Genomic DNA, 11,893 nt, shown 5'->3' with positions numbered 1-11,893 from the left:
CTGCTAGCAAAATTCTCTCTTCTCAGGGGAGGTCAGTCTTTTGTTCTATTCAGGCCTTCAACTGATTGAATGGGACCCACCCGCACTATGGAGGGCAATCTGCTTTACTCAAAGTCTACCAATTTAAATGTAAATCTCATCCAAAAACACCCTCACAGAAACATCACTTATAATAAATCCCCACAATAACCAAACTGCATCTTTTCACTTTAATTCAATAATGAAATAATTCAGATCAAAGGCATTTTGAATATTTAAAAATTTAAGTATTTACGAAGAGGCTATTCCATGCATGGCTCTTTGCTTGATGCTGGCCTTACAGAGGTGAATGAAATAGATAGATTTCCCATATTCATAAAACTTACAGTTTGATGGTAAAACAAACACATTCATAATGTCAGATTATGATTTTCATGTTTGACATGAAAAGAAACAACCTAAACTTTCTGCACTCAGTGACACAGTTACACATCTATGGAACTGGTTTCTTTTTCTCTTCACGGTGCTCACCCTGTAACTGTTCCGTCAGCCTCCCTGACCTTTCCTAACAGCTCCATCCACAGAGGCTGCCGCTGTGTTGATCAGGACCTCAACACTCTTGCTTGTTAATTTGTCTGAGTTACTGTAAAGCTCAGAGCCTCAGTGTCTTTGTTTCTAAAATGAGCCTAATAATTTCTACATTGTCACACTGGGATGGTCATGCAGCTGACAGAAAGATATAAGGTTGTAGCGGTCAATGATTAGGAAGTTTACGGAGACAGGAAAAACAGAGAACAGTTACATTAACACAGTGAGGTCTCAGAGGCTGGCCTGGCTTCTCCTATGCCCCCCGCATTCCAGTGGAATTACGAAGCTTCGGATGATACTGTCTGAATGGAGTGAGCATCTTGCTAGGTGGGAGAATCTTCATTTGCCGTTTTCAAGGTTTTTTTTTAATACCCTACTTCTGGTATCAGCCAGGCTGTTCTGGAGACTCTGGTGCAAATAACTAGTGCAAAACAAAATTAGCACCTTCCTGAGTGTTTCCATAGAGGTGGGACGAAGCAATGTTCCATTATCCACGATCAGGCTTCAGCAGGCCTGGGCTTCAAGCTCTGAGGGTCCCTCCTGCAAACAACTAGCTCACAAAGATTCGCTATGGAAGTGTTTAAAGCACCTGGCCCCTAACAGGCACTCAATCAATTAAAAACTAGGATTCTGTGACATGTATAATATTGTCCATAATTCTTTAGGTACATTACTATATTACTAAATTGACTAGAAAAGATAATATTCTATGAGCTGGGTTCTCTTTATTGCTAAAGTCACTCATAATAGCAAGTTATTATTATTCTGTATATTATCATTCTGTATACTATCCTTGAGTACATACAGACTTTTCATATTCCCAACCTCTTGTGCATTTACTATATCCTAAGTTTCCAAAAAAAAAAAGGAACACTATTCACCTTTGAATGTAACCAATACCAGTGATTCTATAATATTTTATTCATTATTTTGCTCAGGAATAACAGTGTATATACTTAAAGGTGATTATTCAAATATTTAATTGTTTTACGAAGAAACTGTTAACAAGGACAATCATCTGTTGGTAAAAGTAAGAGGTGATTATAGAGTGTAAAAGCAAACTTGATCATGCCACGCCACTCAAATAGCATGACACCCTGACCACCAGCAGACACACGCCATGCAGGTACATGCACGCACACACACATACACACACCTGAAATACTCCATTGACTTTATCTCTCTCAGGATAGAGGCAAAACCCTTTACCAGGCCTGAGAGGTCCTTCACAATCAGGCTCTCTCTTCAGCCCCATCACGTGTCACAGAGCCTCTGTAATCTCTGCTTTACCCACAATGACATCCTTTCAGTCCATCAACAGGTCACACCCTCTCCTGCCACCATGCCTTAGGACTTGGATGTTTTCTCTGCCTGTCCAGTAGTTAACATCTAAGAATCCTTCAGAACTTCTTTATAGTCTCGCCGTTGTCCAGTTAACATCTGAGAATCTTTCAGAACTTCTTTATAGAAGTCATCTTTGACCTGGATTAGATTAAGTTACTCCAATCATAGATTCTAAGCATCCCATAGCTCTCCATCAAATTTGCTCCACTGCTATTTCACATTTGCTGTGTGAACACTTAATTACTAGGCCTGCCTCCCCATCCCCATTTAACTGTGGGCTTGTTGAGGGAGAGTCCTTGTTGGTTTCTTCTCACCATTACAATCCTCTAATGCCCAGCACTGTGCCTTGGAGTAGTAGAAGCTTGATAAATACTTGTAGAAAGAGTGAAACATGAGTATGGGCAGTATTGGAAAGCATGTAATGTTGGCCAAGTTTCAAGCTCATATGTTTGTGCAATTGAATATCAGAAGACATAATAGATGGTCTAATTTATCTCTTTGGAATACTGAAATCAAAAGATTTCAGTGAATGAAGTGCTATTTGTTTCTGCCCTTGCTTTTGATTCCTTACGGCACCCACTAATTTGCCAAATGCCTTTGATGAAAGTGTTTGCATTTTGTTTAATTTTTATTTGTTTTCTTGTCATCCTCAGCAAGCAGAATGCCTGTCTGACTCACCCTGACACATCAGATCAGCTATGGGAGGTCTGCTGCTATAGAAAATTCTCCACCCCAAAGGCTGTAGCTCTCCTGCAGGGAAGGCTCATGAGCAAATGCTGTCATTAGCAACCATGCATTGCTGAAGACATACAGTGAGAAAATATGTCAGGCATTGCTTCAGTGTGCAGGTTTTAGAAGAAAACTATGAAGAATTTTCCGGATATTGAATACAGATTAAAACAACAATAATCTTTAACCTAAATCCTGAGAGTTTCTCTTGTCATTTTTTCTTATTTTTCTTGCCCATCTTTTTAAAATTAATTCATTTGCTCTCATATTTTTCAGAGAAAGATGCTTTCATTAGAGAACTTTTTAGCTGTACTATTGGATTTCACCCCACTTTTTACATAGTCTATTTCATACTTGGTTTAAAATCAACAAAAGAAAGCTTCTCTAAAGCTAGGAAAATAGGCATATCAAGCTTCCTTATAAAAGACTTTTTTCCTTTTTTTTGTATACATACACTACACTGCACACTACACTGTCTTGTGAATAACAGATAGTAAGTGAATATTTGTTGAATTAATAAGTACTTAGCATAGTTATGTATCTGTATATTTCTCCCTTCACAAATCACTCTGGGAAAAAGTAACACTTCATCTCATTTGGTCAAGACAAACTGTTTGTTTTTTAACATTCAAAACTATTAATCCCGGGCCGGCCCGTGGCTTAGCGGTTAAGTGCTCGCACTCCGCTATTGGCGGCCCAGGTTCCGGTCCGGGCGACTGACGCACCGCTTGTCCCGCCATGCTGAGGCAGCATCCCACACACAGCAACTAGAAGGATGTGCAACTATGACATACAACTATCTACTGGGGCTTTGGGTGGGGGGGAAGGAGGAGGCTTGGCAATAGATGTTAGCTCAGGGCCAGTCTTCCTCAGCAAAAAGAGGAGGATTAGCACGGATGTTAGCTCAAGGCTGATCTTCCTCACAAAAACAAACAAAAAAAACTATTAATCCTTTGCTCTTCAGGGGACGACAAAGTTGGGTGAAAGGACTGGTTTGACCAAAAAGTGAATTCCCTTAAAAAGAGCAGTGAGTAGAATAATAGTCAGGATTAAAAGCAGATTGTTAATGGGTGCTTCTGAGATCATTGTGTTCAGGCTGTTTTCTTTCATGTTGTTATAGTTCAGAGTGTATCGACGCTTTGTTGATAATTAAAAGATTTGAAAAGAAACGAAGGGTCTGAGGTTCACGTGTAAGGCATAGTAGGAAAGCAGCCACAAAATGATTATTTAACATACAGGTGTTTAATGAATAGTTATAATAGGAATTCTCTTATCTATCTCAAGTAGAACCTATAACTGGTTACATCATTAAAAAGCAGTGAATGTGAGGAACCGTTAAAAAGGGATTAACACACACCTTAACTATTTCCTTTTAATCTAAAACATATAAATTTATTGTTTTTCCACCAATTTATGAGATGAGGCCAAAAATTTGAGTGTGTCTTCTGATGGAAGGTCCTCATCTTTTTTCTTACACAAACTACATCCATTACGCATCATTTACATTTCCAGTTTGAGTTTCCTTAAAGTAGAAAAAGAATTTAACACTCGTAAAGCAATCTAAAAGTATAAACGTTTTAAGTTTTTATCGTAATATTTTACAGTTGTCTCACTCGCCCCTAATTTAACAGCATTTTAATCAATTTTTTATAAGATAGTCAAAGAAACAACTCTTTATTTTCATAATCATCTCATTAGTTTTTATATAATGTTAATTGATTTACATAATTACAGTGACAAGTACAACTGGCTTTCACAGGTAAACAAACAAACACAATTGATTTTGACTTTGGTAAACAACACAGTTCAAGGAGCAGGGAGGGAGCAGAAGTGTCCGGGTCTGCTGAAGAACAGTCATCAGTGATCCGACAGGCCGTTGGCAGTCCGTGTTGTACAGGTGGAAGGTCAGTTTGACAATTTGGTTAATTCTAACCGAACAGTTTTCTTTTAGAAATTTAATTTTTCCTTATTTTAAGGATAACATGTTTATTATAGAAATTTGAAAAAATATATACATAAAGATAAAAACCATACACATACAATGTACCATCTGGAAAATCACTATACATACATTGCAATTCCAAAATGGCACCTGAAGTTAAAAGAATTTCAGAACTTGTTGGAAATAAAAATGCTGTGCTATTGCCTCCAAAGTCCTGCATGTACATAATTTTGAAGCCCAGTTTTAGGTTGTAAACAGCTGAAAATTAAGAATTGCCTTGGCTTGGTTCACTTTCTCAGGCACCTAGCACAGTGCCACGTAAAGACGGTGCATAATGGATACTTGTTGGTTAACTTACTGCCTCCAATCATTTTTCTTTCTTTACTATGATCTCCAGATCTTTTTCTCTTTTCCCACATCTTTCATGAATATTGTAGTTGCTTCTTTTCACCTTGACTCTGGAGAAGAGAAATGCTTTCTCCACCCACCTCTTGTATTCTGTGCTCGAGTCAGGTAAAACTGATCTCCTGAGCTAAAGGCCTAGGTTACAGGCCCCCCTCATTTTGTGTGTGTCCTCAAGGGCACCCAGGGAAGAAAAGGGGCGAATATGAGTCAGCTTTTCCTCACAGCTTCACAGCAGGGCTGTGCTTCAAGCCGACCTCTGATAATTAGCGGGTAGGGGTGTGAAAGGGATCTGACTCTTTCCCTTCTTTGTTCCCCTCCTTTACAGGCCTACAGAGGAAATCTTTCTACATATAAAAACCCTATGTTGTGGACAAAACATATTCTTGTTTATTCTTAAAAGTAAGAAAAAGGCTTTATTTACAGATTAAAAAACCCAAAATCTAGAAAAGCTAACAATTTTGTACAAAATTCTGCTATTGATTAAGGTTCTACCTATAGTTATTTTACTAGGTGTAAAATGTGCATTATAAGTCTTGGTAGTGATGATACTTAAGAGTTTTTTCTTAAAGGTTGGGCAATTTGAGTAGATAAAAGTGCATTAAGGTGTTTAGGGATAGGGAATGAGTATTAGCAATGACAAATTTGATTGCAAGAAATTGAACCATGATTCAACATAACTTAGTGAAACACCACTGGAGTATCTCGTGGACTCCCAGACAGAGTGACAGCTGGATTTCAGGAACAGAACCCCACTCTGGAGTTCTGGTGCGTTCCTCTCTCTGAGCCTCCTTCATTTGTCTTCCTAGCTACAGATTGCTTTTCTATGTGCCTTTATCCTCATTGGAAACATGGCTACCAACAGCTCTTGTGTTCAATCTAAAGTAGAGCTACTCTCCACATCATCCTTCTGTTTCTTTCCCAGTTGGAAAAGTTCCAGGCATGGGACTAATTGGCCAAATTTGATGGTCAATTTGACAGAGCCAGCACTAGGACAATAAACTGTGTGAGTGTACTTCCCAGAAAAGGGTGTGTGGCTGCTAAGACAAAAAGGGGTCCTTGTAAAAACGTCAATCTCTTAATTGATAGCCAAGCAACTAAAACAAATCAGTTAAATAGCAGTTACTTACCTGCTGCACGTCAAGGTATGCTTTGAATTTACATACATTACCTTTGCAATCCTTACAACAATTTGCGAGCCAATGAAGTGAACACCTGTGACATTTCCTGTTCAGAATCCCTTCTCATACTGGGAAAAGCCCCCACAATTCTTTGAACACATTTTTGTGCATAACATAACTTTGAGGTGTCTGTGGAAGCTGTCCCCGGAAGCTGTCTACTATTTCAATTTGCACATGCCCTCTGGCCACCTTTGAGAGATCGGGTATGCTCACCTGACCATGTCAGGTCCTTCATTTCCTGGGATATTGGAACTAAAAGAGGGAAATCAGTATCTTTCCTTCTCTAATGACTGAATCTTTAACGCATAAATAAAGAAGGTGTTGGCAGGCATATTTTCTCATATATTTGAGGCGTAAAAGAAGCTGGGATATGCAGGAAGAAAGAAAAAAGTCAACTGGCAAAAACGCAGCGACAAAGGATAGGTCATGGTTCAAATTAGTCTCCTGAACCTCCATGCACTCCCATCGCTCCCTCAGGGCACTCTGTAAGGCCTCCTTGTAGAGGGATGCTCTCTGAAAATCACTGGCTCTTAAGTCCATTCATAATGCGTCCCTTTATTGCCTCTCTGACCTGTCTCTCCCCACTTCTACTTTCCACTTCTATTCTCAGCCACACTCTACTACTGCCACGATTGTAAGTCTATCATGTTAAATTTCAGCGCTGCCCTAACTTCTTCTGGATGTCCAACTCTCCCCTCCTCCCCATCCCTCCCCCGCTCTCCAGGTCTGGTTTAAAACTGTCCTCTTCAAGGACATCTACTTTGACCCCTCCCCAAGTCTGTGTAAGATACCTCTTTCTATTTTCGTAAGCAACCCCCACTCTCCCTATTCTAGAGCTAACTTTGTTGTGGTATAGTCTAATTAAATGCCCACTTACCTGATTGTCTATTACAGTGTAAGCTCCTTGAGGATATGGGCCATAACTATTTTGTTCACCACTGTACATCTAGCACACATAGCACAGTACCTGGCACCACGGAGGTAGGCAATAAGTATTGTTGAATTAGTAAAAGATTAATATATATTTAAACAGTACTAGACTCAGAATAAGTAGATCTCTAAGTCAAATAACACCTGAGTATTATATTAAGTACTTTTTAAAAAATAAAATTGACAGTCAGCTTTTCTTTTGAGAACAAAAATTCTCACACATGATTCTTAGCAACCCTAAACTACTTGTAATTCCATACATTTCATCCTTTTTCACTTCTCCCAGTCTTTGCTAGAGTTGATCCCTCTGCTTGCAATATGGATTCTTCTCCTGCTTTAATAACTAACTCCTACCCTCGTACCCTTTTACCACCCACCTCGTTCAAGAAGCCTTTCTAAACCACTGGCTGGTTGATCCTCCCCTTCACTCTCAGAGAACTTGGTTTTTAGTCCAAGACCTATTTCTACTGCACTGCAGGATATAGGGCAAATAACCACACTCTCTTTGGTCATAGTGGATTATTGACCTGTAATTTGTTTTTAGCAGCCCAATTCTCTTCTTTTATAAATAAAATTCTTTTATAAAGTCCAATATATACATTAATGGAAGGCTTGTCATTGAGCAAGCCTTTTTTTTTCCTTCAGTGGGCTAAAAACCATCTTGGAATCATGGAAGCTTGATTTTATTTATCCACCCTATACCACCTAAAGATGCCGCCTTTGTGGACAACTTGCAATCACCAGAGCCCACCTCTTTTGGAAGGTAGACTACTGCAAGAGGCCTCAGCCATATTATCATATATGTGTCCTCTCGCTAATACCAGAGAAGATAATCAGCTTCTTCGTTATCTGAGAGTCGAAATGAAAGGTTTCCCTACTCCTAAAGGTGGACGCTCAGGGAAGGGTATTGAGTTCATGAGGGGTAAACATGAAGCTAGACCTGAAAAAACACTCCTTAGACCAGCTGGGGCCTGAAGTCGCTGCATATGGGAACCTGAAAACGCAAACACTAAAGAACTAGTGATCTCAAGTATCCAAATTTAATCGCCTTGGGCCAAATCTCAACATTTTATGAATTAACCATTCAAAATTTCTGTTATCAGATCAATTTATTATAGTGTTAATAACCCAATCACAACCTCTCCACATACTAAGTTAAAAATGAATATAAAGCAGATCTCATTCCTACCACAAGCAACAATTTTTTTTTTCTTTCTGGACCTCAATCCCAATCGAGGAAATATTCTCCGTAGGAGATTCTGAAAAGCGAACACAAACAAATCAGAAAGATTATACTGGAAAAGTTTATTTTTTCCTTTTTGTTGACCAATCTTTAGCGTAGAGTTTTATGACTCTCACAAAGAAAACCTTGTTTTGGCATCATTTATATTTCAACTACTAATCAAGAATATAATTGCTAACAAGTGCCAAGACTCAAGGCTTAGTTGTGTCCATTGAATTAATTTCTTTGCTGGAGCTAAAATTTAATAGGTTGCCAAGAGGCCCAAATCAATGATGTATTCTTTTTTAAAATCCTTCTATCCCAACTTTTCACTTTTCCTATAGAAATCCGTGATCTTCCTTACTGGCTCTGTATAGAAAAATTACTTTCTAGTCAGGTTGCTAAAAATTCAAATTTACTAGCATTTTAAATTTTTAAGCAAAGACAATACATCTTGGATCCAAATAATAGAAGGAAGTAGAATATGTGTCTTTATAATATCACATTTTCTTTGGATAACTGTTGGAAAGTTCTGCTTACTGTGATTATTTACAGGATTTAAAACTAAATATAATTGCTAGGGAACATATATCTTTTGAGAGTCACGGGGGACTAAAGCCTGAGGTGCTCTCATTTCCTGCAATATCATTATTTGCTCAGCACCAACTAAATATCTTTTTTTCTTCCAGTTTTACTGAGAAATAACTGACATACATGGCTGTATAAGTTTAAGGTGTACAGCATGATAGTCTGATTTACATGTATGGTGAAATAATTACCACAATAGGTTCAGCTAACATCCTTCTTCTCCTACAGATACAATAAAAAGAAAAGAAAGAAGAAAAGAAAAAAGGGGAAAAAATTTCTCCTTGTGATGAGAACTCTTAGGATTTACTCTCTTAACAACTTTCCTAGATATCATCCAGCAGTGTAAACTATAGTCATCGTGTTGTACATTACATCCCTAGTATTTATTTATCTTATAACTGGAAGTTTGTACCTTTGACCACCTTCCTCCAATTCTCCCTCCCCCCATCCTCTGTCTGTGGTAACCACATGTCTGGTCTCTTTTTCTATGAGTTTAGTTTTCTGGATTTTTTCATATAAGTGAGATCATATCGTATATGTCTTTCTCTGTCTGACTCATTTCATTAAACATAATGTCTTCAAGGTCCATCCACGTTGTTGCAAATGGTAAGATTTCCTTATTTTTCATGGCTGAATAATATTCCATTGCATATATATATATGATATATATATATCACAATTTCTTTATCCATTCATCCACTGATGGATGCTTAGGTTGTTTTCATGTCTTGGCAATTGTAAGTAATGCTGCTATGAATGTGGGAGTGCAGATATTTTTTCAAGTTAGTGTTTTCATTTCCTTTGGATTTATTCCCAGAAGTGGAATTGCTGGATCATATGGTAGTTCCACTTTTAATTTTTTGAGGACCTTCCATACCGTTTTCCATAGTGGCCGCACCAATTTACAATCCCACCAACAGCGCACAAGTGTTCCCTTTTCTCCACATCCATGCTGGCATTTGTTATCTCTTGTCTTTCTACTGATGGCCATTCTGACAGATGAGAGGTGATATCTCACTGTGGTTTTAATTTGCATTTCCCCAATGACTAGAGATGTTGAGTATCTTTTCATGTACCTGTTGGCCTTTGATATATCTCCCCTGAAGAAATGTCTCTTTGGGTCCTTTGCCCATTTTTTAATTGGGTTGTTCATTTTTTTGCTGTTGAGTTATATGAGTTCTTATGTATTTTTTCCCATTCTGTAGGTTGTCTTTTCACTTTGTTGATGGTTTGTTTTGCTGTGCAGAAGCTTTTTAGTTTTATGTAGTCCTACTTGTTTATTTTTGATTTTGCTCTTGTGCTTTAGGTGTCATATCCAAAAAATCATTACCAGGACCCATGTCAAGAAGCTTCATTACTGTTTTCTTCTAGGATTTTAATGGTTTCAGGTCTTACACTTAAGTCTTTAATCCATTTCCAGTTAATTTTTGTGAGTGGTGTAAGATATGGGTCCAGTTTCGTTCTTTGATGTGAATCTCCAATTATCCCAGCACCATTTATTGAAGAGGCTGTCTTTTCTCCATTGAGTATTCTTGGCTCCCTTGTCAAATATTAGTTGACTATATATGCTTGGGTTTATTTCTGGGCTTTCGATTCTGTTCCATTGGTCTATTTGTTTTTATGCCAGTACCATGCTGTTTTGATGACTATAGCTTTACAGTATGGCTTGAAATCAGGAAATGTGATGTCTCCTGCATTGTTCTTCTTTCTCAGAATTTCTTTGACTATTTGAGGTCTTTTGTGGTTCTAAAAATTTTAGGAGTTTTTTTTCTACTTCTGTAAAAGATGCCATTGGAATCTTGATAGGGATTGCATTGAATCTATAGATGGCTTTTGGTTGTATTGACATTTTAACAATATTAATTCTCCCAATCCAGGGACACAGGATACCTTTCCATTTATTAGTGTCTTCTTTCATTTCTTTCATCAATGTCTCGTAGTTTTCAGAGCAGAGATCTTTAACCTCCTTACTTAAATTTATTCCTAAATATTTTATTGTTTTTGATGCTATTGTAAATGGGATCAATTTCTTTTTTGGAAAATTCTTCAGTAGTGTATAGAAATGCTACTGATTTTTGTATGTTAATTTTATATACTGCAACTTGACTGAATTCATTGATTAGATCTAATAGCAACTAAGTATCTTTGCTTCTCAATGGATTTTCATCAAAAGGTGGGGCTGCAATTCACAAAGAATTTTCCTCTCTACAGAGCTCTGAGAGGTTAGAATGTTTGATTGTATATGTGTTAATTCATCTTTAATTTTACCCTTTTTTGCATTCAAGTTTCTTTCCAATTAAAAAAAAAAGACAGCTACAATATAGTATAGTGGTGCAAACATATTTTATGCAGCCCAACAGCCCCACTTTTTTTCTGTCATAAATAAAGGACTATTTTAATTATTGTTGTTTCATTTTAAATACTTTAATATTGATATTTGATTTTTAAGATAGACACAATCATATTGATGTCTTAACCCAAACAGTACTATTGTTTCCTGGTAATTTTAATTAGGCTGTCATGTGTGGCGAAGGGGAGGGATGGAATAGGTAGTCAATAGAAGCTTCCAAACTAACAATTAGTAATTGAGGGACAGAGAGAGTTTGCAACCACAAACTGTTTATAAAAAAGACATATTTTGAATCTTAGAAAATAATAATTTATTTGTTGCATGATACAATTTCTTTTAGAGAAATAATCCTTTCAAATTCTCTGAAGCCAAAAGGAAAGAAAAATTATTTGAGAAGCGAATTGGGTGCTGCGTAAAACTTCTCCTATTCAATGATGTACCTTAAAACTTGAAATAGTCGTTTCTCTTATTTGGTAATGTGTCTCATTTTAGCACACAAAACACTAAATGAAGTGTAATAGAATGTATAGAAATACCAAGACGGGTAATAATTTACATGTTCTCTTTCGTATATTAGAAAATCAATATTATACATTATGAACTCTGTGGAATGCTCACACGGAAAAATCCATGTGCAA

The sequence above is a fragment of the Ceratotherium simum genome, chromosome 1, assembly GCF_057802395.1.
Source record: "Ceratotherium simum simum isolate JZ-2026a chromosome 1, ASM5780239v1, whole genome shotgun sequence".
Classification (NCBI taxonomy): Eukaryota; Metazoa; Chordata; class Mammalia; order Perissodactyla; family Rhinocerotidae; genus Ceratotherium; species Ceratotherium simum.
This window is presented reverse-complemented; position numbering follows the sequence as displayed.